The 27,546-nt window shown below is 34.4% G+C and overlaps 1 pseudogene across 1 annotated transcript; it reads right to left on the bottom strand.

The window, feature by feature from the left end:
- Nucleotides 1–13,563: 13,563 nt before the first annotated feature.
- On the bottom strand, nt 13,564–27,075 carry LOC143636279 (uncharacterized; annotated as a pseudogene). The gene is made up of 12 exons (XR_013154211.1): nt 27,034–27,075; nt 26,771–26,862; nt 25,906–25,993; nt 25,650–25,817; nt 24,110–24,234; nt 23,594–23,715; nt 23,427–23,509; nt 23,168–23,311; nt 19,274–19,456; nt 18,291–18,385; nt 13,931–14,028; nt 13,564–13,841 (listed from the first exon to the last, which is right to left on the bottom strand). The product of XR_013154211.1 is annotated as an uncharacterized LOC143636279 (transcript).
- Between the last annotated feature and the right edge of the window lie 471 nt (nt 27,076–27,546).

The following is a 27,546-nucleotide window of genomic DNA, read 5'->3' as shown; positions in this document are numbered from 1 at the left end:
TTATTCGTAATCGATCAGACTCATGGGAACGACTCTCCATTAAGAGTACTACTCTGACTTTGAACTCAAGGAGTTGACTTCCAAACTCACATACCTCATTATGAATGATGTTGGATGTAACTCGCGTCAATTTATCTTCATTGATCTGAGTCATAAGATGTTTTTTGAGTTTGGTATACTCATTTAGTATCCCTTGACCTGAGATGCATACAAGAACTTCCGTTTAACAAAGACTATTCTTTGATCAGTGTCAACCGTTGTCGCGTAACTGCTAGTCATAAAGGCATTGGTGGGGAGTAGTTATGAAATTAAGTGGGAGTTGTATGTAGTCAAGATAGGATTATGTACTCTTACATTATATGTAAAAATTAGACATCATGACGCCCTTGTTGATTCAATCTGGTGATGTGTGAGGCCTCACCCAAACTTAATGTGTGTTTGATTGGACCACAAAGATTCTAGATCTAGAAAAATAATAATTGAATGCCATGTGAGATTGAATCTGATCCATGTCTCATTATTCAATTGATGTCCTAAACGAAAATGATAGATGACAATGGTTACCATAAGCACATTGTCATGCAACATAGCATGCTAAATCCACTAAAACCTAGATATTGCTAATTATAGAAAGAACACAAAACAAACAAACACACGATTCACTCAAAATATTTCCATTAGAATATTCATAAGCATACAATTGGAAATGCTTTAGGGTTTCCGATGGAATGTTAGGTACAGCTGCCTTTCGTACAGAGAATAATCAGTGTGTCGTAAAAGGTGTGTAATCAACCGTTGTCATAAATATAGCCCAATATTCCCTTATATAGGCACCTAACAATCATTCTATAAACCCTAATCGTTAAGAAACATTCTCAAAATAAACACAAGTGTCAAAACAGATCTTCAAGTATACTTTTCTCTCTATCAAGTAGACCTAGTAATTCTTGTAACACCTCGGTTTTACCAGTTTATATTACCCGACCCGTTTCAGGTTCAGGAAATTTTATCAACAAAAATATTGCGTTTATCGAGTAGTTATTAATTTATTTTAATTACTTATTATATTTATTTATTAAATATATATAACTTTGAAAAATCTACAATTCTTACCTTAAACCATACTTTAATCCTATTATGTTTCCACCTTTTTAGTCTAGGGACTAATATGAAATTTTGATATATTATATAATGTTAGTAATTCACCATCAAGACCCTTTAACCCAATAACCCATCCTCTAACCCGTATTCATGATCCAATAACCCTACTCGTGACCCGTTTACGTATCTTGCGTCTTAATCTTCGCTCCTAACATGGAATAGATATATGTAAATTAATCTTATTACCTTAATCGACCTCACCAACGTAATTGATTAGGAGACAAGATCAACGACACCAATTGATTTTATTATTACCATCTTTAACCCGTTTATTGATACACATTAAATCGATCACAAAAATTCAATTAAACGCTCTGGTAGAATCATTATTGCAGCGCCAACATGAACACTAAACTTAATTATGATATCTTGGTCATTTGCTTCGTGTTCGTGATCCATCTTTGGACGACGACGTGACGTGGTTGATGGCCAGCAATTAAACATCGTTGGAGGTAATTAATTTTATGGTTTTGATCGTCGTTTGTTCCTCGTCGTTAGCCCTAACTTTAATTACTTGAATCATTAACAGATTAAACGATTTGAAAATTAGGGTTTAAAGAAATTGGGGGTTAATCTGGGAATTGTATTCAATTTAGTTTTTTCTTATGTTATAACCAACATGGAGTCTAGTTCATTTGGTTTGGCTCTGGGTGAATTGTGCTTTTGCCGGCCAATGGCGCGGGTTCGACTCCCGGCCATGGTAGGCATTTTATATGTATTTTTATTTTTACTTATTTTACTCTTTTAATGAGTATTTATCAATTTAATATAATTAATATTCAATATTATATTAACGTTATTCTATAAACCGATATATGAACCGATTCGTTTTCTGAACTTTGATAAAAAGCCATATATACACTACTACGTGAATATCGACCTTCGGCCACACATGTGGCCTGGGCGATTTGTCACACTTTGGCTACAAAGTGTGGCTAAAAGGTCTTTGACCATGTTTGAAAACTTTCCAGAATGTTTTGGCCATACATATTATTCTTCATGTGACCATTCTATATCTACTCAGGTACTTTTCATCACACTTTGAAAAAAAACTGTAACTAAAACTAGCCACATTATAACAACGTGTGGCGAAATGTGACCTACAGTCATAGTTTGTTTGATCTTTGATACATGTGACCAAAAACACATGCATTAGCCACAAACTGTGACATTTAACTAGCCACATGTTTTAATAGTGTGGCCAAATGTGACAAACGGCTACTGTATTGATAAGAGATGTGTCTAAAAGGTAAAAGATATAGCCACTTATATTACGTTGTGTGACCTAATGTCACATTTTCTAGCCACATTTTTAACAAAGTGGCGAAATATGACGAACAACCGTTGTATTTATTAGTAATGTGGCTAAAACTCTTAAAATATATGGCCACTTATACGAGGTTGTGTGACCAAAGAGTAGTTTACTTTTATTTTTCCAAAGTTTTTTATTGTCTCGGATACACTTATTTTGTGGGGCTATAAGTGATAAATTGTCACACTTAAATACTTTTAAGTGTGTCTAGATGTAATTAATGGCCACTTATATGAGGTTGTGTGACCAAAGAGTATGTTAGTTTTATTTTTATAAGTTTTTTATTGTCACGGATACACTTATTATGTGTGACTATAAGTGAGAAATTGTCACACTTAAATATTTTTAAGTGTGTCCAAATGTAATTAATGGCCACTTATACGAGGTTGTGTGACCAAAGAGTATCTTAGTTTTATTTTTTATAAGTTTTTTATTGTTACAGATACACTTATTATGTGTGGCTATAACTGATAAATGGTCACACTAAATATTTTTAAGCGTGTCCAAACTTAATTAATGGCCACACGTTGATTTGACGAGTGGCGACGTCATCATTGCCTTTACAGTTTCTTGTGCCGCCAATTTCAAATTGTCAGGGAGATGTACCGCCGGGTTCCGATGGTGTTTAAATACCGGTCACAATCACAATCACAATCACAATCCACAATCACAATCTACTTCAGATTTATTTCCGATAATGGCTTCTTCATGGATCGTACGTAAACTCGGTGATCATTCCCCCATCTACTACGACCCCACATTTTTCACCATTTGTTTCCACTTTTCTTCCAGCGCCGTCCGAAAGAATCAAAGGGTGAGGTTTGTGGACTATGTCCACCCTCAAACCTTCACGTACCAACAACTTAACCGAATGGTTAGGTGGCTTGGGTACACGACTGCTGATTATTTCAGCATTGATATGGTAGTGCCGGGAATCGAGGTGGCGTACATTGAGTTGAACAACTTGGAGCACTTCAAGGCTGTGTCCGTTTATGGGGCATTCCGTGGTCAGGTGAACCTTCGCCTCCAAAGGATTAAGGACTCCACCTACACCTCGGATGGCATGTACGAGAGGATCATGCCCTCTCATACTCCAGAAGAGAATCCAGATGTAGATTCGGATACGGAATCTGATGGCCGGACTCCAGAAGCCTCGAATCCGATGGATATCGATGTAGATTCCGATATGGAATTGGATGCTAGGAGTTAGTTTTATGTAATTTAGTTTTCTATATTAATATAAATGTTATTATTGTAAATGTTATTATATTTTGGTATTAATATGTTATGTGAATGTTATTATTGTAAATGTTATTATTAACTGTAAATGTTATTATTATATTTTGGTTGCGTATTTGAAGCGTAGTTGATGTTGATTTTTTATAATTAACTTTAAAATAGATGTTAGTGTGAGTGAATAACAAAATAGACCTAAAATTTAATTTTTTGTAGTTGAGACAGTAATTTATTGTAGTTCACTTGATTTGTAGCGTATCTAGTAAGATATACTAGTTTTTTTTATTTTAATTAACTTGAATGTAGGCTATTATTACATAAATATATTTCCAAGATTTCTGACAGGTATTTAAAGCATACAAAGCGTGTGATATACTAGTTTTTTTTATTTTAATTAACTTGAAAGGCTATCATTACATAAATATATTTCCAAGATTTTGGACAGGTAGTAGGTATAAATGTAATTAATTTCCAAAATTAATTAGCTTCTGTGCGTTTCCAAAGCGTTTGGAAACCATTTTGACAGGTAGTAATTAGTATGCAGTTATGACGGTAGATCATTACACACGATTGGGTGTTATAACAACGGTAAGCCATTATACACGGATATTTTTGGATATAATTCGGGGTGTAGTGACGATTACACACAAATTGATATCGGATATAATGACAGAATATCTGAATTTTAATATATATATATATATATGGGAGATTTCAATTAAGAACCCCTTTGAGTTTTAAGAACTCGAAAGAACTCAGTGTAACGATTTTTTTTCGAATTTTTTTTACACATGCGCAATATATGTAAGTTACATACACGTAAAAAAATTACAGAATTTTTTACGCACCGAGTTGACTTTTTACACATGTGTAATGGACGTAAAAGTTAGTGTAACCACTTACATATTTATTCTCTCTCCAACTTTGACTTTTTTGCCAAATTTAATCTCAACCACATATTCCAATCCATTTAATTAAATTTATGGCCTAGAATTGAGTTCTTAAGTTTTTAAAACTCAAAATGGTTCTCAAAATATCCATCCCCTATATATATCTCTCTATATATAGTATATATATATACTATATATATAGTATATAATTTTTAAATAATTAAGACATTAATTTTTAAATAATTTACAACGCTCAAAGCATTATGTACAACATTAACTAGGGATAAGAATGTAATTGACAAATTAAATCTCACGTGCATTTAAGGTTTCTTCAAAATAATTATAATTTTAATTCCTTAAAATTACAACATTGGTTCTTAATCTTTTACCTATATTATTTTATTTTCACTTTTAACCCAATTACCCCCGCGATTTTTAAACAATCATAACCTTTTCATACGTTAATATATTTTAAAATAATGACATCATAAAAACGAGCATTTTATTATCTTTAATTTGAGTATGATATTACTATAGTTTTCGAAGTAAAAAAAAAAATTTATGCAAAAATATTTTTGGTTTGGTTTTATGGTTCTAAATTAAACCATGAGCCAACTTTACACGTTTATTTGTCGTCGAAAACCGAAAATGAATAGTTTAAAAGTAAAACCCAACTAAGCCATACCATTACCAACGGTTAGGTTTCGATATATTTTGTACTTCAATAAAAAAACAATTGAGTTTAAAACTTAAAATAAGAATTGTTAATTTGCATATACCTTCACTTCAAACTTAGAACCAACTAATACATTATTAAGAGAATTATACAATGGACAAAGATAACTTTGACCAAACAAATAATAAACCTTATTAGAATAAATAGAAGACAAAATCATAACAAGAACAAAGCTTATAAAAAACATGTTGGAAATTGGGCTAAATTAAAGCTGTAATAGACGAGTTTGCTTGTATTAAATATAACTTTATTTAACTATATTTTAACTATGTCTAATATATATTTTAAAACACATCTACTACTAAATAAGTAAATAATTGACATTTTAATATGTACGACCAGCTCCGGTTTAAACCGAGAAACCAAATTGGTGAACGGTCTCACAATTTCAAACGAAATAATGAACATCTATATATATATGGGTGGGATCAAGAGAGAACTCCTCTTAAGGAGAGAACTAGAGAACTCCATTAAAACAATTGATTTTACATAATCAATGGTAAAAAAAATAAGGGAATAGGAAAATAGAAAAACAGATGGGTTTTTAATGAGAGGGGGTAAAATTGGAATGGGCCTAAATCTGAACCGTCATTATCTCTACCCTCCCCTATATCTTTCACCAGATATAGGGCTTCTCCATAGTCGCTATTTTGATCGTATATCTTGGCCAAATCAGTTGCAGACTCGAGGACACACCATAAGAACTATTACAGGTAAACGATTATAATCTTCAATTACACACAACATCTCATCGATTAGGCATTAAGCACTCAATCGAGCAAGAACAGATGTTGTCACATTTATTATTGTGAGCCTAATCATGTATTATTGTTTAAACCGTGCGCATGTGAAAGTTATCTTCCTGAGCGGATCTAATTTAAATGAACTTGTTCAGTAGTATTCGATCCCCGATTTGAAGGTATTGTCATAATTTTGGACTTTTGAACAGAGGTTAGGTAGCTGCTCAGATTTCTAGTTTGTTAAGTTTAATTGTTAATTTGTTGAATTTGATACTTGATGCTGAATTTGATATTAATATGTTGACTTTGATTATAAATATGTTGAATTTGATTATTATTTGTTGAGATTGATCACTAGGTTATTTTAATGTGTGAAATTTATTTTAAAATAACTGAATTTGATCCAACTTGTTGAATTTGATGTTAATATGGAGAATTTTACATTAATATGTTGCATTTGATTGTTAATTTGTTGAATGTGATATATTTGTTGGAAAGACTATTGCATGTGATATTAATGTGCTGGATTTGTTATTCTGCTGACATTTGTTACTAATTTGCTGAATTGAATACTAATTTATTAAATGATGAGCCTAACTTATTTGAATAGTGCACATATGTAATACTCATATTGCATATGTGAATAAACATAATCGAATGTTTGTTTTAAGGTTGTACATATACATTATAGATATGAAGACATGAGGGTTATAACAATTGACCAAAAAGTGAAACATGGGAGATTATTGGAAAACGAAGACGAGGCCGGTTCAAGTGTCCACGATAAAGTCTTGATGGTATGGTTTAGATAAGATTTAAATAATGCGCATATATTATTGTGATGTGTACACTTATATCAATGACATTACATGTTGTATTACATATATGCAGTATGTTTATTTATTGTGTGTTGTATTATATATATGCAGTGATTAGCTATTATGTTGTATTAAATATATATAGCACTAACTGTTACATACATATGCAATCAATTGTATTGCATATATGTAGTATGTTTATCTATTGTTTGTTGTATAACATATATGTAGTGTTTAGCTATAACATGCATATACATTATGTTATACTACTTATATGCAGCTTTTAATTTTTATATGTATGTGCAGATTGTTGTATTACATATATGCGTAGTATAATTGCATTACGTGTAGGAAACATAGTTTGTCACGTGTCAATTTTGGAAACAGTAAAAATTAATGTTTTTTTTTATTTTTTTCACATAATCACATTTTTTGAGAGTACTTAAAACGTGGTGGTAATCCAAAGACAAGAAATATGCAATGAGCAAGACCGACACATGTGAAGATAGATTAGGAAGCAAGAAGCAATTCACAAAATTGTGGTGTTTGTTATGAGGCATGTGAGGTGTTTCAAAGCTAAGGATAGGAAGAATGAACAGTTAAAAGCTTCTTAAAATGTTCTATGCCACAAGTATTACACTTTTAGATGCCAGTATATTAAAGCAACAAGTGTTGAAGATGCAATAAAGAACGAAAATAAAAGATCCAACAATAGGATTGGTTAAAAGTTTTTTTAATGATTTAATGATATTTATAATTGGTTTGCATACTAATTGTTAAAAATAGATATGTCAAGATAGTACAAATTTGAATTTGAATATGAATATTATAGTATATTTATGTGGCGGTGTTAGTCGATGTATGAAATTTTAGCCATGTGTTACGGTAACAAAAATCCGTATTTATGTGCATAGACGCATGTAATACAATTGTAAGAAAAACGTATGATATGGAGTACACGTATATAATGTTTAAAATGTAGGTAAGACACATTACCATGTGTATACACAGACATATATGATTGGATTAAAAATGTATAAGGGGTACACATATACAATGTTTTTAAACTAACAATTCAAAAAAAAAACACACACACACACATTTAATACAAAAGTCCAACCATCAAACTGGTGAATGAGATATCTTATCTGCATCTTTCTCCTTAAAATAAATATAGTTATTTTTTGTTATTATAAATGGTAATACTAATAGTATTACATATATGCAATACTAAATATTAAATGCATATGTGCTTATATAATAGATATACACACTCATTGCATATATATATAACATGGTTTATTGTTTTGTATACAGTTCTTGTATATTAAATGCATTTATGGTATGTTGTATTATATGTATGAAACACTTGTTCATTACGTGCATATATAATATGTTGTATTACATATACGCAGCAGTTAACTATTATGTATATGCAACACTAATCTATTAAATATATAGAGAGAGTATGTTGTATTGCATATATGTAACACTTATATATTTCATGCAAATGAAGTATGTTGTGCTACATATATGCAGCACTTGTCTGTTACGTAATATGAAATATGTTGTATTACATATATACGGTAGTTGCCTATTACATACATATGCAGTCTGTTGTATTGCATATATGCAACACTTACAATTGATTGGATTGGAGTGTGTTTGCTAAGAAGCATATGGAATGTTTCAGGGTATTGTGTTACCTACATGCATATATTAGTTGCTAAATGCATATGATTATATTATATTCCATATATGCATTTATGTGATATACATAATAATATTAATATTGCAAAACACCAAAACACAATTGATTCATAACCCTCCAAATTTTCTCATCAAAACTGCCAATTGATTAACGCAATTGATATACACATACTCAGAATCATTAACCGACTCTCAATCAACCTTCAATTTCATCAATATAACTCTAATTTTGGCGTTTTCTGTCCAATTTTGACTGATGAAGAACTCAAGTTCCTAGATCTGAAAATTTGTTGACTAAAACTTGAAATTGAGCATTCAATTTGTTCCATAACAACTCGAAATCATTACTATGTCATCAATCTCTCATCAACTCAAACGAATATCAGATCTGGGTCATCAATTTATGAAGGCGTATGATGAACACGATCATTTAGGGAAGCTGTGAATTATTGTATTATTTGGAATGCATTTTTAAAAAAATAACCCTCTACTTATGAGTCCTCTAGTTCGCTCCCTAAGAATGAGTTCTCTCTTGATCTTTTCCCTATATATATATATATATAATTTTCTGAAAGTTTATATATATATAATTTTCTGAAAGTTTAACATCAACCCCAAAATGACTAAACTCTATGATTGAGTTAAAACAAAGAGTTATTATTAGAAATATTTGTGTCCACGGATCGATACATGGTTTTTACCAATACTATTCTACATATACGATAGATACATTTGCCTATTTTGTGTGTGTTTAGTATTAGTAAAAATCACTTTTATAAATTTAAAACACGATCTTGTGCGAAAGCTAAATTCCAATCATTTATACTTTTTAACCACTCAAGCACATCAATTAATTAATACACACTATTGAATATATGCAAATACAATACTAATAATTATATACAAAACACACTATCGCATATATGTAATATAACACTAATGCACGTATGTACTATATCGATTTTTTTATTTTTGTATATAATATAACACTATTGCAAATATACAATAAAAACAACTGTATATATGTTATTCAGCACTATTTCAAATATCAAAATGCAGTAATGCACATTATTGCACAAGTTTTTTTTTTTATATTTTGTTTGTGGTGAAGAATAACAACATATAAGAAGAATGAAAGAATAAAAAAACAAAAAATATTTTTTTAGTTAAGTTAAAAAGATTTCATTATTAGTTCTCTAGTTCTCTCTATAAGGAAGAGTTCTCTCTTAATCATTTCCCTATATATATATATATATATATATATATATATATATATATATATATACTCATCCTATATATATAGGGTTGGTATCATTTAAAAACTCTAAAAAAGTTAAGAACCTTTAGGAACCTTATACAACTAAACATTTTTTTAATTTTTTTTATACATTATAACTATTTAAGAGTAGTTTTATCATCTTTCATATAAAATTTTTTGATACATATATTAATCACAAGTTTACATATGTGTAAAATTTATGTACTAACAAATTTACATATGTGTAAAACAAAATATAGATATGTATAAAAACTAATTTTCAAAATTGTAATTGTAAATATTAATATAAAAAATGATAAATCTTCACTCAAACAGTATTAACATACAAAATTTTTTATAAAAAATGTTAGTTTTTAAGGGTTCTTTCAAGTTCTTAAATAATTTAACTGTTCTGTAATGATACTCATCCTCCATATATAAAGGGATGGTTCATGCGAGAAGTCAAGTTATAGCGAGAAGTGTGAGAAATCAATCTGGACCATTGATTACATTAATCAAAGGTACATATTGATTATGGCAAATTAGTAATTATTAGTAATATCATATACATGTTTTTAATGTGAAAGGGGTATTTTTGTATTTTATATGCAGACACTCAATAATGAAATTCCCACATGTTTCTCCTAAAATTAAGCTACAAACGTTTATAATTATCAAAACATAAAATGATTTATAATTGGCTACATTTAGCATTTGTTCTTTTTTGAAATGAATATAATAATTGTTCTTTTTCAACGTTCATAGTATATACATTAGTTTTACATTACAGTATTAGTTAATGATAATACAAATTTAAATATTTAAAAGTGTGTCTAGACTACATTAGTTTTGCCTACACTACAACATTTAGCTATGTCTACACAAAATCTAAAAGTGTGACTACACTACACTATATTAGTTATGGCTAGAGGTGCACAAAAAAACCGGTTCCGGAACCTAACTGGTGGAACCGAACCGGAACCGGTTCCAGTTCCAACCCGGTTGGAACAATACCCGGTTTGGGTATTTTTGTACCCGAAAATCGTACCCGGTTCTCCTATTTGTATGTCAGTACCAGTTCCAACCCGGTTCCTACCCGGTTCTTAATTGGAACCGGTTCGGTTCGTACCCGGAAAAACCGGTTCCGACGGGTTTTTTTTGAAGGGTCAAACAAAAGTCAAACTAGCCGTTGGAACCGGTTCCAACGGTAATATAGCCGTTGGAACCGGTTCCAACGGTAATATAGCCGTTGGAACCGGTTTTTGATGCCCAAACCTATATATAACTTGTTTCCATTACTTGTTTCACCACCAAACTCAAAAACAAACTAAAATACTACTCCTTTAGCAAACCCGTTCCTTTACCCGACCATCCAACTAAATATTATTATGGCACCCATCAAAAAAACTAACAACAAGGCTAAGAAGAGTGTTTTTGTTACCCCCGTTCCTGTTACGGAGGACCCAAGGGTTGTTACGGTAGTCAACCATAACCGCAACCAAGACATATGGAAGAATTGGGATTTGATTGTGGATGACGAAGGTTATCAAAAGGCTCGTTGCAAACTATGTGGTTCAATATTAAAGCACGATTCCAACTATACTTTGAGAAAGCACATCGAGAAGCCATATTGCAAGGCGTTGAAAGGGATTGGCGCGACCGATCAAATTGACTTGGATCAAATTGACCCTGCTTTAAGAAACTTCGAGCAATATTTGCAACGTGCCAACTCATGTGAGTCGGTCATGAGACACAAATCGTAATGAACCCAAACATCGGGGCATCTTGTTGTTTCGATCACCATAACAATGTCATCATTGGTTGCCATTTGTTGTCGGTTTAAGGTTAATTGTGGTTTGGAGTGTGTTTTATAGTTTTGGAAGTGGTTTAACAAGTAAACAAACAAACCTTGCTATTTATGGTAAGAAAATAACCTATTTATAGTTAAAAAAACCGGTTCCAACGGTCAAAAACGGCTATATAGCCGTTGGAACCGGTTCCTAACGGCTCTAATATTTAAATTTCAAAAAAAAACCGGTGGAACCGGTTTTTACGTAAAAACCGGTTCCGGTTCATACCCTACCCGGTTCTTAAAAGTTCGCATATCTGGGCATCGGTTCGGGTCGGGAACCGAACCGGTTCTTGATTGGAACCGGTGCCATTTTACAACCCGGTGTGAAAAAACCGGTTTGGAACCGGTTCGGGTTTTCCATTTGAACCCGATTTGTGCACCTCTAGTTATGGCTACGTAACATTTAAAAGTGTATCTACACTATATCAGGTTTTCCTACACTACATTAGTTATGACTACACAACATTTAAAAGTGTGCCTACACTACACTAGTTTTTCCTACACTACATTAGTTATAACTATGCAATATTAATAGTGTACCTACACTACATTAATTATGACTACGCAACATTTAAAAGTATGCCTACATTACACTAGTGTTTCCTACACTACATTAGTTATGAGTATATAATATCGGAAAATATGCCTACACAACATTACGTAGCTATATATAGATTACATAAGATAAACCTACAGTCCATTACTTGATTGAAAATCAAATAAAAAAAACCACTTCACATTTTTACATTCGATATCAAAAATTAAGATAATAATTACCCATGTTTAAAATAAAATAATTTTTGATCAAATGGATTTAAATGGTTCAAATTTTAAATGAAATAAAAAATAGTTTGTAACTTACATTATTTAATAACTTATCATTAATTCAACTATTAATTAGAATTAGTTACAAAACAAAACACTTTGTTGTTTACAAATATACCCTTGTACTTAAATAACTATAAAATAAAAAAGAAATAATTTGATTGGCTAAAATCTTTTCTCGTACTTCTCGCGCTAAGAAACACTTCTGAAATGAACCAAATCCTATATATATATATATATATATATATATATATATATATATATATATATATATATATGAACAAAATCGAAAATTTAAAATGGGTCAGGTTTTGGGTTTGAAAATTAACGAATGTTACAGTATACACCACTTATGGTCACAGAAGGTGATGAGGTGGCAGGTGTAAGCCTATTAGACCAGAAAACCGGTTCCTACCCTACCTGACCCGACCCGCGGATACATAGCAGGTTTCATTATCTTAGAAAAATCGTACAAGAGACCAAACCCGACCCGGATCATTCGTAACCAGTTCCACCTCTAACCGGTCAAAACCCCGACCTGACCAAAACCCGATAAAAACCCATCAAACCCGGCGGATACATAGCAGGTTTCATTATCTTAGAAAAATCGTACAAGAGACCAAACCCAACCCGGATCCTTCGTAACCAGTTCCACCTCTAACCGGTCAAAACCCCGACCTGACCAAAACCCGATAAAAACCCATCAAACCCGATCAAGTATCTAACCATACCTGAAACTGGTTCTCACCTAACTCGGTTCTTGACTTTTATTGACCATACACGAAACCAGTTTCTAAAAATACCCAATTTGTGCATCTAAAAATACCCGATTTGTGCATCTGTAACCACGCTGCTAGCATTACCAAATGCTCCGCTACGAAGAAAGCTCTTCCGAATACGACAAATGCAGAAGCGGGGAAGCTGGAAGTGGCTAAGAAGTCGCAGGAAGAAAGTAGATGACAACTACCCACATCAAACACAGGCTCCAAGCTTCAGCCGATGATGCCCACCACACAAAAGAAGATAAAAAAAATGAAAATACGCATTAAAGGATTAAATTTTGTTTCATACAACCCACTTTAGCCAAAAGAAAGAAACAAATACAAACTTTTTTTGTTAACCCTTTCAAATTAAACTCCTTAACACAACCACAATAGCATGCATTCATCATACAAGATCGAAATAATATAAAAATTTTGTGGGCGTTACAGGGTCTTAACAACAATATTTGGGCGTAGCTGTTGAAGAATCTCAGGTGCAGCTTCGTTGTTACTGAACACATCATCCCAAATTCTTTGGAGATCTATTCAACATAAACAACTGTCATTATGATTCTATCTATGATGTCTTGCAGAATTATCAAAAGTCAAAACACTGATTTGGTCAACAAACCTGATTTGTCTGCAGGTGAAAGGCACATGATGATTGTATTAAATCTTGACACCTTGGGCAAGTTTTCCAAGTATCTGACCGCCAGCTCTGTTTCATCACTGTCGAATATCAACAAAACAAGGTTTCAGTTTACTCAACTAAGTATCTTCAACACTTAATAAGTAGATAATTCATAGTACTACTCTCTCTCTCTCTCTCTCATGAGAGAAACAGAGAAAGAGACACAGGATGAGAAGGAGCCAGCTGTAGAAGATTCCGACCTAGTTTTAAAAAGAAGGAACACGCACAGGATCAGAGATAAGGATTTAGTCACTAATTTCTATTTGGGAAATCTTCCAAATGATATCTCAGTAAAGGAAATTAGAGATGAAAGTGGGAACCTTGGGCACATTGTTGATGTTTTTATTCCTCGTAAAAGGGATAAAATGGGGGGTAGATTTGGGTTTATCAAGTTCGTTAAAGTTGAGGATCCTGATAAACTTCTAAAAGATCTGAGTAATCTAAAATTTGGAGGATTAAAGGTTCAAGTCAACCTTGCTAGATATGACAGAAATGGACAAAAGGTGGTTCCGACTACCCGTTCATCTTCTTCGGGAAGGCAGATTGAAGACGCAGTGAACTTTCGACCAATCTCCGGAGGTTCGAGGGGGTCTTGGTCAGGGGAGTGCATCCCCAGATCATACAAAGAGATGCTAAACGGATCGGGCGGTGACATGAATCCAGATTCGAGGATTCTTAAGGAGGTTGTTTTTAACAATAATCCTTTAGACCTCTCGGGATGCTCTTGGAGGAAGGTATCGTTGGTAGGGGAGACGAAGAGTCTGGGCATTCTATGTGGTTTAAAAGAAGATGTCAAAGCTCTTCGGGTCCCAGGTAAGTTGGAACTTCGTTACCTTTGGGGTTTGAAGGTTTTGTTATCGTTTGAAACGACAGATCACGCGAAAGCATTCCTTCTAGAAAGAGAATCTGATTGGAAGGGGTTTTTTTCCTCTTTGGAGATGTGGGTGGATCAAGAAATAGCTTTTGATAGGGTGGCGTGGTTGCGAATTCAAGGGGTTCCTCTACATTTATGGGATAAGCAGGTTTTCGATCAAATTGCTATGAGGTATGGGGAGGTCCTTCATGGTTCGAAAGCGGGTTTGAGTGATGGAAACCTCTCGTACGATCAGGTGGCAGTTAAGGTTAGCACAGGAGATCAAATTTGTGACACTATTTTGTTGAAGTGGAATAACATCTCCGTTAAAGTTTGGGTGTCGGAAGACGGTGGTTTATGGGCGCCTAATTTTCTCGATACAAGAAACCCAACGCTGATTACTAGCCCTAAATTCTCACCGTCGACAGGAGGATCCGCGATTAAAAATGTTTCACCGGCGTCCTTCGGCGGTAGTTCTCTGGGAGACAGGTTTTCCGATATTCGAGGAAAAGCTGAAAAGTCTACATCATCACTTCTGGGGAATGACGAACTTCATTCTGAATTCTGTACGGGGGACCACATCCCAAAGACGGCAGACCATTTTGTATGTAAAGAAACTAAATGGTCTATCATTTTGAATTTGAATTCAAATCATAATGATAAGGTTATGGGCCTTGAAGTTGGTGAGCCTATTTTGGAGACTAGCTTGGTTTCAGGGGGTCCATTAAAAAGCCCATTAGGTGGAATTATGAGCCCAGTTAGGCTGAGGGGTGTGGGGGGCGCGAGAGGGGGCGCGAGTGGGGGCGCCAGCCAATAATATTGTGACGTGTGGCAGAGAGAGAAACTTGATAAGATGGGTGTTGGTAGTGGTGCTCGCGCCCCGGGGCATGGTGTGGAGGGGCGCGAGAGGGGGCACGAGCGGTTTTTTTTTATTTTTTTATAAATGTATTAAAAAAACGTATTATTAAAAAAACTCATAAATTATTTAAAAAACACACATTAATTAAAAAAACACATTAATATCTAAAAAAAAAATTAAAGTACTAAAAAAAAACATTATTCTTATTCTTCGGCTTGGTCTTCTTCGATCAACCTCTTCCGGATACGTTCCTTTTGTTTTTCCATCAGCATTTGGTCGACCGGATTTAGGTTACTGAAGTCTCTTGTAAGGAATTCCAAATCTCTCATTCTTTTTTTTTCCTTTTAGTCATTAGAGACCACCTCCATGGTTTTGTTGAATTTATTGAGGGATTCAACAAGATCGTTGATGTTTACGGCTTCCCCCTCAGCCGGTTTTTTGCCCCTGGCGTCCCTTCCCAATGGCCGCCTCCTCGGCGGTGAAGACGTTTCCTCCCCCGCAACGTTTAGGTCGAATCCAACCCGGCAATCCGACCCGGCGGAAGTGCTGTACGCTCCAGACGAACTAGTTTTAGTCCGTTTCGGCCGTACTTCCGCATCAACGTCCGGCGCCACCAGCTCAACCCACTTAGAACACCTTCTCAACCTCTCCCACACCTTTACATCGTCCCACGTCTTCACCGTTCCATACCTCCGCAGGCACTCCTGCTTCCACTCTTCGACGGTGAAATTATAAACCGCCAAATCGTCACTGCCACTTGGTCTCATACGACCGGCGTTCCTGTTGAACAGATTAGTAAACAAGCCGACAAATTTTCTGATTTCGGTCCACCGACCCGAAATCATATCGGTGTTCCGCTCTGTACTCCCAACGAGCGAATAGAACGTCTCCCTAACCTTTGTCCAAAAGACCTTGCTCTTTTGGTAGTCCGCTGCAAAATGCATAAATAAATTTGTAAGTCATTTAACTTTTTTATTTAACTTTTTTATTAAAAATCATTTTTAAAAACGTTAAAACAATTACCGCAACGCCGATCCTCAGAAGTGACTATCCAAGCCCGACACAGGGCTTCCTTCTCATCCGATGACCACGGAGTGATTTTCCGTTCCGTCCTTCCGGTCGAAGCCGAACCCGACCCGTCCGTTGCAATTTGTTTTTTCCGGTGGACGCGTCTTCTTTGTCCCGCAGCTTCACCTTCTGGTTCTTGTGTCTCCGGAACTACAAAGTTAGGAGACGGTTGTATGTTGGATGGTTGAAAGCCGGATGGTTGTTGCGACCCCGAATAAAACATCGCTTGGTCCGGTGCCGACCATAAATCGTCGTAACTGTAATCTGAATCTAGGTTTGGGTACCAATTTCCAGCCATGTTTTTAAAAAAAGGTTTGGAAGATGGGGTGATTTTGGGTTTTGGGTGTGGTATGTGATATTGGTATGTGATATTGGTGTTGGTTTGGGTTTGATATAGGTTTAATAGAGAGAAAATTGTATGTTTTATATTGATGTTGGTATGTATTTGATATAGATATATATAGAGAAAAAAAATTTTTTTTTTTATTAACTAAAAGAGCCAACGGCTCATTTTTAAGACCCCAACGTCTCTTTCCCATTTCCCAAAGTCCCTTTACGCCCAACAGCTCCCGCGAGACCCCTTGCGCCAGCCTCTTTTTCCGCGCTCGCGCCCCTCTCGCCCCCCTCTCGCGCCTCGGTGGTGTGGTCCTCGCGCCCCGGGGCGCGACCGGCTGCCCTCTTGCGCCCTTTCTAGCGCTCCACACCCCTCAGCCTTAAAGAAGTTGGGAATAATGGAGATGGAGTATTAGGACCTCTTCGTAAATCTAAAAGTTTAAATAAAACACGTTTGCCGGATCTCAACTTCGCTGATGATATTCTCATGAAACCCAGCAGGAGAATCTTCTCTTTTAATAGCAGACCGAGAAGGAAACGAAGGTCTAAGAGGTGTTCCCATAATCCTAATATCTCATCGAATGATGAAGAATCTAGCTCAAGTGGCGAGACGGGGAGTGAGGATTCAGTACGGTTGGGAGAAACTGCAGACCCAATCCCACAATCAGTGCAACCTGATGGTGGTCTCGAAGATGGAGCTACAGATGAAGATAATGACTTTGAACCCCCGGTTATAGACGAACTCTTGATAGAAAATGAGACTCAGAAGACAATCAATTTGGGTGAACTTCTGGGGGTTAATCTAAGGGAGCATGAAGATCTTGTCAGATCGGTTGTTCGAGGCGAAAGGGAGGCAATTCAACACCAATGAACCTCATTTCTCTTATTTTTACGGGGTCGTTTAAAGGTGGTAATTCGGCTTGGGGGATTCAGATTATATGGGATAATGGGGTTGATTTTGTTCAATTTCAAGGTTCTCAATAGGCTGTATGGTGTGGAGGGTTTAGCGTCATAGAGGCCATAGGATTTTCTTTGGAGGGTTTGAGTTTGTGGATTTTGTTTGGGTAGCGGCCTGGGGTTTTTGGTTCTGTTTTTTATTGTTCTTCCCTGGAGTGTTTTTCAGCTACTTGCTAAGTTTTGGTGTTTTGGTTGGAATGAAATTTTAGCTGTTCAAAAAAAAAACTTACCTGAAAAAGGTGGCAACACATCTAATGATATCAATTAATTGCGATGCGGACAAGGCATTTTTAAATATCTGTGGTAATGCATCAGGATTCGTGACCTGTTGGGTGAGACAATAAAACAAACAAGTTAACAACGTGTAATCGAAAATAGGATGATGAAATATGAACTATGAAAAATGCATTAAAACTTTTTATGGAATAATCTTACAATAATATAATATTTTTTTATAAAAAGATATAGCACGTTCTATGCATAATGGAATAAAAAAATTAAGCCTGTAAACAATGTTCAGTAAACAATTTGTGAATCTACCTATAAAACGAACGAACATGAGCAAAAAAATTTGTTCATTTAATTAAACGAACAACCATGACTACATGTCTCATTTGTTCATTCTTGTTCATGAATGTTAATTTACGATCTTTCATTTAAATTTGTTTATGTTCGTTCATTTACATTCATTAATGTTAACTAGTTTAAGTTGGTTGGTTTACGTTCGTAAATATATTGATATAAAATGTTTGTCCCATTACAACTTACTCTAATTTTGATAACTTTTTAGGCCCAAACATTGTTTTTCACATTACTTTTAACTAGTTTGAGCTCATTTATGTTTGTTCATTTTTGTTCAGTTATATCCGCTAATTTACATTCATGAATAGTTCATTTATACTGTTAACAAGCGAACGAGCATATTCATTTCCTTAACGAACGAATACGAACAAGAAAATCGTGTTCATTTAACTGTTTGTGTTCGTTCAGTTCATCTACAAGCCTGTTATAGATGAACTTTCGGTAAGTTTCAACTTGTTTTCCTTTTAGCCGATCCTTAAAACTTAATTCGTTTGAACCATTAAAATCAAATCATAAGCGAGTTTGTAAACTTTAAAAGAATAAAAATCATGATTCTAGCTTACATGATTAACATGAAAGCAAGTTTCATATTATATTTGTAGTATTCGAACAATAAAGCCCAAATTTGTACCTTTAAGAAACGAGCCTGTAAAGTACGATCGCCAAAAAATCCTCGCCAAGAAGCTTCAAACTGATAAGCTGAAGTCGAAGGAACAATATTTTTTGCCGCTTCAGCAGTTGCAAGAGCCGCTGCACGGGCAGCAAGCTGTTGAACTGAATCTTTTGCAATTTTCTTGCCAACATTCTTACTAATCTGAAAAGATTAAACAACTAGATTAGTGCTTATATAATGTAGTTTTGTAGTCATATCTAATACGGTAACTATTTATAAAATATTTAGAAAAAAAAAGATGCATGCATGTCAACCCGACCCAGCCTGCAATATTTTGAGCTGTACTAAAAATTACCCGATCTGAAATTTTGAACCGTTACTAAACCACCTGATTTTTCCACCTCTCCTTCTATATGATGTAGTATTCCCAATAAAATGTTGCATTTAATATAGGATGGAGCAAGTATTATATGCAGAAGTGCAAGAATACGTGTCTCCACGCATAAAGAAAGTGTTACATATTTTAAAAAACAGTTACAAATGTCTATATATAAATTGCAGTAAACATCTAAAGACTTTAAATATAAAAATGATATTTCTTCAATATTTGATAATGTCCAGCTGTAAATTCACTTAGGTCGGTTAGGTTCTTTAATTATTTGTAGCCGTCCATATAACAAGGGTTGGGGATCAGAAGTTACATTGGATATCTTTTAATATTGTATTCGTATAGGTGGTAATCATCACCATCGTTCATATAAAGGTTAACTTGGGCAACTAAATTGTATATGGGTTCACTTGTGTCACATCAAATTAGTCAACGGGCCAAAATGGGTCGCCTTCAATTAGTCAGCAGGTAAAATTGGGTAACCTTAAATTAGTCAACAAGTCAAAATGGGTAACTATTATAAAACTTCTTAATTTAAAAGAAAAAAGGTCCAAATGGGTTGAGACCATCCATGACCACTGTCTGTCTTCAGCTACTTGTCGCCGCCACCACAGCCACGACACTCCAACTCCATCGTTGCCACCGCCTTGGGCACACCCACCACTTACCACCTTCTTCACCGGGGTGGACTGGGTTGTGGCTGGTGCCCAGAGAGGGGGAAGGGGGGGGGGGGGGGGCACAAAGAAACTTATTATAACCCGAAGATGGAGGTGAGTGGGAGTGGGTACTTTTGTCCTAAAACGTCTCATTCTAACCGTGAGGTGTGGGTGGAGCTGGTTACCTTTTTTTTTTCTAAAACGATTCATTTTAACCCGATTCCAGTTTGAGCAAACCTGTTTTGGCCTCAACCAAATTGATACTTTTTCGAGACGGCCCGAACTCATTTTGCTTAGAACCCGTATTAACCCAAATTCATTTTGCTTAAAACCCCTCTGACCCAAACTTATTCTAACCCGTAACCTGAACCTGCCTGACCTGCCCAGTTTTCCAGGACTACTTTTCAAGTTTATCGAGTCCACTAAAACAGAACCTATTTATCTACTTCTTGAAAGTAGGCAATTGGAGCTACAAATATCTCTCAAAAGCAACAGACCTTTGTATTCGATTTATTTTAAATCAAGAATCAGTTTGGTACCTGTCTACATACTTATCCACATGTTTATGCATTATGACCAACCCTGCAGGACTTTTAGACCACTCCCATCAACAAACCATCAATGGTTTGTTTCACTATTTGAAAAAAAACAAAATTCAATCAATCAATCATACCCAGTGAAATCCCACCAACAACAAAGCTATAAGTAGGGTCTGTGGAGGGTGGGATGTAGGCACACCGTACCTCTATCCATATGGATAAAGAGGTGGCTTCCAGAGAGACCCTCGGCTCTAGAATACATATGTCTGGGACAATATATGGAAACCAAAGTCCAACAGTAAATAATAATAATAATAATACAATAATAATAATAATAATAATAATATGAAAAGAAAACACCATTATTGTGTGTGACCAGAGTAAGGTAAATAGACGCCCTAAAGTGTTCATTTCTCCCTAAAAATCGTTAACTTTAATTCTACTTCTCCAAAAATGAACTGTTAATAAGTAGTTGAGAGAAAACATACGGGAATGTGAAATCAGGGTCACCATAGACTTTAACCTCAGGTGCACTTCCATACTCACGTAAACAAGAGAACGCGCATCCTCGCTGGCATTTCTTGCCACCTCAACTGGAGACATTTTTGTACGTATGTAACCTATTCTATCCGGTTGTGGATTCGGTTCATGCATAGCCACATGCTGCCCAAATAGCATTTAAAAACTAAAAAAAATGACCAAACTAGTTTGATGCCGCAAACCAATTTGCAAACCAGTTCACTGCCACTTGTCAACATTTTAATGGATATGATTTTAATTTCTTTTTCCTTTTTCTTTTATATTTATTAGTATTAACTATAATATTGTTTTTTTCTAATAACTTTTAATAATTAAGTTTAAAAAAAAAATATAAAAACATAGTCTTGTTCAATCTTTTTTTGTGAACACATTGCTATAAATTTTATTAAAAACAGAGTTTGTAAAAAAATAGATATTTAACATTAAATAAATATGAAGTATGTTTAATGAATATAAATATCTTTTTATTTTTTAAATATTTTTAAATTAAATATATTGTTAATTTTGAAATAAAGTTATTATTTTTTATATTACTAGACATTTTTAATAACAAAAACAATAATTATAAATAATATTTATTTAACAAAAAATATTGTGTATTTTGGGTTGCTAATGAGTGTGGAAAGTTTGGTTTGTTTGGATTGGGTAGGTGGAAGTGAGAGAAATTACTTTTATAATAAAGATTGAGTTTGGTTGGTTTGTGAATGGAGATAGTCTTATAACAATAAGGTGGTGTTTGCAGTCAAGGTTTAAAAAGGCGGAAACGAGCCTCGAGGCGTAAGCCTCGAAACATAATTAAAACAAATAAAAAAATACATATAATCTATAAAAATCACACTTTTAACATTAAAAAATTAAAAATGTATATATAATCTAAATAAATATATAATGTTAGTTTTATAAATTTTATGTGAAAGTTGATAAGTCTATGGATCGAATATAAACTAGTGAAGATAAATGGGCTAAATGTTAAGGTACACACACTAATTTTACACCTTTTATGTAAAAGTTTACAACTTTTAAGGACTAAATGTAAACTTGTGTTAGATAGAAGGTTAAATTTTAAAATACCGATACTTTATTAAACCTAAAAGGCTAAAACGCTTCTTCACGCAGCTTCTACTTATTCCTGCAACCACTCTTCTTAATTTCCGGTAGGTTTCCGGCATGCTTCCGGTGCCGGAATTAGCCGTCGGAAGTCGAGAAGTGCCTTGTAGCTCTATTAATACCATATTCAACAAAAAAAGGTCCAAAAAATAAAAAAATTGGCATATTTTACAACTTCTAGCCTCACCGCCTCGAACCGCCTCACAAAGGTCGAGGCTTAGGTTTTAGTATACCCTTATGAGGCTAAGCCTCTAAGGCATTTTTCCACCGAGGCTGCCGAGGCGTAAGCCTCGAGGCGCGCCTCGGAACGCCTTTTTAAACCATGTTTGCAGTGTCAAATTATTTTTGCATTTAAAAGTCACTTAGCAATCATGTCTGATGACTGATCTTTTTATTCTTAATGTTGTCTGTTCCCTTCTCTTTGGCAACCTATTACCCAACACGCTCAACCAACCTGTTACAATCAACTGAAACAAAGAATATATAAAAGAAAAAATCACTATATTGCCTTTGAATTTCACCACTTTTCCCTCATCATTTTACGAGATATTATAAATTGACACACACACACACATATACTATACACAGACATACATGCATACATGCCACATGTGCATGCATGGATATAACAGGAGCATGTACAACAAGCAAATAGATATGAAGTCGACTATTATCAGCTTACCTCTGGGATCTCTGTTTTAGTTATAGCAACTCTTGTGGTTTCAGAAATTTTTGGTGCAGATTTAGTACCATTATCTAACTTCAAATCTTTAGGCCCCCCCTGTGCAGGTCCTTTCAATGTTGCAGATGCCCTCTTAAGAAGTTCCTGGAAATTTTAACATGTTATTTATGCAAAACATGTTAAGGTGGAACCAAAAAGCAAATACACAACAGTTTAAGAACTTTAACTAAAAAAAAAGCAAAAGCACCAAGACATGTACCTTGTCATACAAGGAGTTGGCCTCTGCATACTGCTTTTTTATCTCTTGATTATTTGGCTCCAACCTCAAAGCAAAATCTGCATCTGCAGTTAGCCAAATCTCAATGTGTATTCTTTTATGTGGAGTGATGCATAATAATACTAAGATATTCAAGATATAAAAGATACCTCCCTTGGAATCTTTAAGTTTACCAAGTTCTTTTCTAGCTGTTGAACGTCTGGAGTATGCTTTAATGTACCGATCATCTAAATTTAAAGCTTCCGTGCAATCATCTTCAGCTTCCTGAAATCTAGTGAATTGCAAATAATGAGACAATATATATATACATATATATATGTTATATATGTATATATGTATGTGTATATATATATAGGGTCAGGATCATGAGAGAACTTTTTTAAAATTGAGAACTATGAGAACCATTTTGGACCACAAAAAACCCAAAAATAAAAAAAATCATAAAATAAAAAAAAACACAAAAATGAAAAAAGTAAAAAAACCAAAATTCTTATTTTAACATCCCGGTTTCATAAAAAAATAAAATAAAAAAATAAAAAAACACGGTTTAGCTAAATTATATACACATGTATAATACATATATGTACATTTACATGTTTTTTTATACACGTATATGTACTTTTTAAGATTAAACACCAGAGTAAAAGTTTTTATAAAAAGCATGCCTCTTGAGTTTAAGGTATGCCATTGCCCTGTTTGCATATGCTACTGCAGTTGGTGAAAGAGCAAGACTCCTGGAATAACACTCAATTGCTTCTTTATATTTTCTCTGCTTAAAGAACTCATTACCCTGTGAAATGGCACAAAGATAAAGTGAAAAAGCAACAGAAAATAAAAAAAAATTACCCATGGACTATACTGATATATGCAGTTACAGTCATTCACTGTTACGTGCATGTGTGCAAAGTCGGTTCAGTTAAATTATGGAGGGTAAACTATAACCATACCCGAGCTTCGATTATGGAAGATTGATTAACCAAAACCATAACCAATGGTCAATTAAGCATGGATCGGTTAACTGTCGGTTATGTGTCAGTTCGGTTGAATATGCTTAATTGTCCAATGTATTCTTTTTTGCTGTGTTCCAGCTGAAAATGGTTCAATTATTGTACTCCAGGCTTCGTTATGCAGGTTTCAAGCTCAGTTATAGATAGTAGCGGCACGAATTCAAGTGTTCGAAGCTGGAAATGGTCGTATAAAAGCGGGAAATAGATATATAAAAGCCAGAAAATCAAAAACATACAAGGTTCGGATCGGTTCAGTTTCGGTTAAAGTCAGTTCAAGAAGACACGTCAACCATAAGTCTGTAACCATAACCAAATGGTCAGTTAATCAGATACACTTAACCATAACTAATTTGTTTTGTCGGTCATGGTTATTTTCGGTTAACAGTTCGGTTTTCAGTGATGGCTCGGTTTTATCCCACCCCTTCATTGTTATGTAAAATATAAAAGATAATAAATCACAAACATACAAGGTCCGGTTCAGTTTCGATTAAAGTCCGTTAACGAAAACACATTAGCCGTAACCATAACCGAATGGTCTGTTAATCAGATTCACTTAACCATAACCAATCAGTTTTGTCGGTTATGGTTAATATCGGTTAACAGTTTCGTTTTCGGTGATGATTTGGTTTTTCCTCACACTTACAATGTTATGTAACAAATCAGAAAGCATTATATATTTAAACATGAAAAAACAGAAGATATTTTAATCAACTTTCAACAAATCCATTTCTGCGAATCAAACTAACCTTATGTAGGGCATACAAACTAGAAAATAACTGGAAAACCAGTGTGAAAGAAAACACTTAACTATGGTTTGAGTGTTTTCTTTCATGGTGGTTTTACAGTCATCTACTAGTGAGTTCTGTTCATGTTTTAGCCAGTTTACCTTTCGGTTTGTGTGCCTATAAAGGCTACTTTGGTATGCAGAAACAGATATGTTGGTAAATGATCCAAAATACCTTCTGTATTTTCTTCCATTTATGCTGCTTTCTGATTTCTTACATAACATTTACTCATTTTATTCTCATTTTGCACTATATACTCAGTCCAACCTAAAATGTTCATTAACTTGTGTTAAGTAGTAATGTGGTAGCACACAACTCTTGCCTAGGGGCAAGAAATGACATAATAATAATAATAGTAATAATAATAATAATAATAATAATAATAATAATAATATACAAACTATATTCCATACCAACTCTTTCTCTGAATTAGCATCTACAGCACTGCCATCTGCCATGAAACCACTGGATAACTGACTAACTGCATCATATTTTTTCAGGTAACTATCTTCTCTAGAAACACTTGGGTGGTTTCCAAATATAGATTTACCTGTGTTTCTTCTATCAAGAGCTCCAATTTTCTGAGATGTGTATATCAAGTCAGTGGGCTTTCCAATTTTCTGAGATGTGTAACTCAAAACATAGATACCAACTGACTACCAAATACACTTGTGAATTTCCACTTCCAAACTATTTTCTTTGACGTGATTTACCATTGGATGAATTACTAAAGGCATTTTTCAGCTTTGAAGATTCATGAAAAATCAAACAGACCATAAACCAAGTTTGAAAAAAAAAACTGAGGTTATTCATAAGCACCAAAATGATGCAAGTGGTAGATAAATTACTTCAAGTAATACATGACCAATTACCACACATACTCATGATATTTATTCATGACAAGATGATTGGAATAGAGGACACAATACTCTACCTATGATGAGCAAGTGGAATTGTCAAACCTCATCATCATCATCATCATCATCGTACTCAGTATATCCCACCAATAGCAAAGCTATAGTAGGGTCTGAGGAGGGTAAGATGTAGACAGCCTTACCTCTACCCCATAAGGATAGAGAGGCTGCTTCCGGTGAGACCCCCGGCTCGATAGTAGTTTTGCATCAAGCCTTGGACATAAGGTACATAGCACTCAATCATCGGGACACCGGCTGATCGGTGCATGTACCCTTGTCTTTCGGCTATCAACGCCACTACATGATGCCTGATTAACCGTCCGTCACTTTTAACGTTATTTTCACGAGATTAGTAAAATAACGTCAAAATTAGTGCAATTTCACTTTTGCCCACCCGAGGGTTCACACATATATACATCATATGTGCGCACCGCAAGCAGGGCTAGAATTGTCGAACCTAATAGTATTAATTAATTATTAAATGACCACTTCATGTGATATAAAAAATCCCAATATATATACACACTTCAAAAGATTAAAATGTGTAGATATCAAAGGATAGAAAGCAATCAAAAACTATGAAGTGTAGTGAAAACCAATATAATATATGAAACTTTACCGCTTTGTCGATGTCAGGCTGTGATTTAAGCTTCTTTTCTTTGAGTGAAAATTGTTCCCAATCCTGCAAGTTATTCAAAAATCCCTCGAAATCCTAGCAACACAGAATATATGCAAATTAGAGACATCATTAGACATTGTGCATAAACAGCCTAAATAAGATGTACTGCTAAATGAGATTCAAATGTTACGAATACTTCAAACAACCGATCAACCTAATATTGATTTTTGATTTTAGTAAAACAAGAGAGAGAAGTGAAGATACCAGCGGCTGATCGCGGTCGTGCTTGCTCGGAACCCTAGCCATCTATCTATCTGCACTTCCACAACACTTCTGGTCTGGTAATAGCTGCTGCGCCAAAGTATACTAGTATGTTTCTTTACAATTTTCTCTCTTTTTTCTTTATTTAACTAGTTTATATCCCCGTAAAAAAATTATTTTTATTCGTAATTTACTTCAGTTGAATTTAATTTAATGGGTCTTAATTTTTTGTACGTAAATGTATTACACAGGTTGTTTCAATTATTGTTATTTTATTTTTGTTGATTTTAATTTTCTTTTACGTATGAAAGTTTGTTTATATTTTAAACTTATATGTTAGTTCATTCGTCTGTACTCCCCGCTAAAAACTAAAATTTAATAAATGTGAGAGTGAAGATGGCAATGTTTACCTTCATATGTATCAACCTCTTGTTTTGAATTGTTAGGCTGAGGGGTATGGGGGGCGCGAGTGGGGGCGCCAGCCAATAATATTGTGACGTGTGGCAGAGAGAGAAA

The sequence above is a fragment of the Bidens hawaiensis genome, unplaced genomic scaffold (assembly GCF_021521415.1).
Source record: "Bidens hawaiensis isolate Kalapana, Puna unplaced genomic scaffold, B.hawaiensis_p1.1 tig00000566_1, whole genome shotgun sequence".
Classification (NCBI taxonomy): Eukaryota; Viridiplantae; Streptophyta; class Magnoliopsida; order Asterales; family Asteraceae; genus Bidens; species Bidens hawaiensis.
Note: the sequence above shows the minus strand (reverse complement) of the source record. Positions and strands in the feature narration are given on the sequence as shown.